We start from the raw sequence: 2,485 nt of genomic DNA, 5'->3' as shown, positions 1-2,485 counted from the left end.
CGCCGCACTGTCTAGGCAAGAGGAACAGGAACCAGGGCCCTCTGGCCGGAGCCAGACGGGTCCGCGGGCGGGGGCCAGGGCGGCGGGCCGTGACGGGGAGCAGGCCGGCGGGAGGCCGGACCCGTGAGAGGAGCGGGGCGGCTGGCCGACTTGAGGGCCCGTGAGGGGACGNGATTCCCTCTCCCGCCGAGGGCTTCCCCAAATCGGCACCCGCCTCCCGCCCCAGCGCTCCCGGAAGAGCTGTGTGAGCCAGATTTTTGGGTTAATCCCCAGAGCCCAGCCCTGGGAACCTCCTATGGTTCAAGTAATAGGCCTCGTGGGGAGGGGGGCGGATTTTGTTTGTTGTTCTTGCTGTTCTTCTAAATGTTTATTTGTTTTTGAGAGAGAATGTGCCAGCAGGGGAAGAGCAGAGAGAGAGAGAGAGAATGAGAGGGGACAGGATCCAAGGCGGGCTTTGGGCTGACAGCGGAGGGCAAGATCTGGGTTGGAAGTCACCAACCAGGAGAGCAAGACCTGAGCCAAAGTCAGATGCTCAACCCACGGAGCCACCGAGGCGACCCCTTGATGTTATTTTTTTTACAGTGTGGTGTTTGTTCCCAGAAGCAACTTGGTTGAACCGTCCTTTGCCTTTTTGCTGATTCCTCCTTACTTGATGACGGGACCAAAACTCTATACAGCTCCTTGTACTGACTGTATGCCCATTTAAAAATATGTGTCGCTAAGTGGAAAATTAGAAGGCAGTGACTTGGAATTGCAATAAATTAGCATCCCTTATCTAACCTCGAAGAGTGTAACACGCATTTAAAAATATTGAACAGCTACTACATGGAAGGCAGATGCTATGGTAAAGGGAAAATCAATCCAATCTTCAAAGAGTAGGAGAAGGTGCTTCCTATGGAACCGGTTATGATGGAAGGAGAGGGCCCTTTAGTCTTCATTGACCTTTAAATGATAAATGCTGAAGAAATTTTAACGGAAAGAGAGAGGCTTAGCTATCTAGGAGTTTAGAAGAGCATTTGGAGGTGGGCAAGTGCTTCCATTCTATTTAACTAGGTAATGAGATCACCAACCCAGAACAGGAACTTGCTGTTTAGTATCCCTGGCAGATGTTTTGTCCAAATTTGTATTTTCATGATTTTTGTTGGACATTTGTTAAGAGCCCTGAGTGGTAAATGGTACACTTGATTAGAAGATGCACTCTCTGCTCTCTCTGAGTTTTATGTTAAATATTACCTTAAGTAAAATAGAGATCTTTGAGCTACAAAGCTGGTTTAAAACGTTTATTCCCGTTTTTATAGACAGTGGTGGGAATTCATTTTCTTTCCTGAAACAGTAGTGGCAGTAAAAAGTTTAAAAAGATTTCGGGGGTGGGGTGCTTGGGTGGCTCAGGCTGTTGAGCGTCTGACTGGCTCAGGTCATGATCTCACGTTCTTGGGTTCGAGCCCGACGTTGGGCTCTGCTGACAGCTCAGAGCCTGTAGCCTGCTTCGGATTCTGTGTCTCCCTCTTTCTATGACCCTCCCCTGTTCCCTCTCTCTCTCTCTCTCTCTCTGTCTCTCAGAAATGAATAAAGCATTTAAAAAAAGGGGGGAGGGGGATGCCTGGATGGCTCAGTTAAGCATCTGACTTCGGCTCAGGTCATGATCTCTGGGTTCGAGGTTTGGAGAGTTGGAGCCCCTAGTCGGGCTCTGTGGGGACAGCTCAGAGCCTAGAGACTTCTTCAGATTCTGTGTCTCCCTCTCTCTCCTCCCCTCCCCTGCTCCTGCTCTGTCTCTCAAAAATAAATGTTAAAAAGAATAAAAAAATATTTCAAATAGGGAAGCTACCAGGGAAGAGATGGTTTGTCATCTTGTATTTACATACCATTTCCTTTCACCAGTTGTTCCTAGACTACTGTCTAGCCTCATCTCCTCTCTCTTCCCTCATCCTCATTCACCCCATTCCAGTGGATCTCAATCCTGGCTGCACCTCAGAACTACAAGTAGAACCTAGAATAAAATAAATCTAGGGACTCCACTCCATATACATTTAAATCAGAATCTCTGGGAGTCAAGGTTGGGCTTGTTTTCCTCTGCTATTTGTTTTGTTTTAATCTCTACAGATGATTCAGATGCATAATTAGGTTTGAAAAAACAAATGCCTTATTCCCAAGCCACTTAAACTAAAGGCTGTTCCTTGGATGAGCTACAATATTTTATCCTTTACATTTGCTATTCCTTTTACTTAGAACATCTCTTTTTACACTTATTTATCTGCTACTTATTTTAGATCTTTCAAGTTCAATCATAAGTTTCCTTGAATCCCCATCCCCTTACCAGGTAGAATTAATTGCTTCTTCCTTAACATTTTGTTCAAAGAGAATAAGTCCTCTCATTGATGCACTCCAGACCCATAACCTAGTAATAAAATGAAAAAGTCAATTAAACATTGAAGTGCCCACTTCATATTTTTTAATTTTTAAAATATTTTTAATATTTAGAGTGAGA

General features: G+C 45.4%; 1 protein-coding gene across 10 annotated transcripts in view; it reads left to right on the top strand.

Moving 5' to 3' along the window:
* CCDC122 (coiled-coil domain containing 122) overlaps nucleotides 1-2,485 on the top strand; it is a 71,905-nt gene that overhangs the window by 572 nt on the left and 68,848 nt on the right. For 7 of the 10 annotated variants that reach the window (XR_013338713.1, XR_013338714.1, XR_013338712.1 and 4 more), the window contains exon 1: nucleotides 173-244. The exons of 2 other annotated variants lie outside the window; for them this stretch is intronic. The gene's annotated coding sequence lies outside the window, so the exon portion shown is untranslated. Of the gene's footprint in view, nucleotides 1-172; nucleotides 305-2,485 lie in introns of those variants that run through there. One more of the 10 variants, XM_077778758.1, reaches the window with a different exon arrangement.

The sequence above is a fragment of the Crocuta crocuta genome, unplaced genomic scaffold (assembly GCF_008692635.1).
Source record: "Crocuta crocuta isolate KB4526 unplaced genomic scaffold, BGI_CrCroc_1.0 scaffold586, whole genome shotgun sequence".
Lineage (NCBI taxonomy): Eukaryota > Metazoa > Chordata > Mammalia > Carnivora > Hyaenidae > Crocuta > Crocuta crocuta.
The sequence above is the reverse complement of the archived record's forward strand: the minus strand, read 5'-3'. Positions and strand labels throughout refer to the sequence as shown.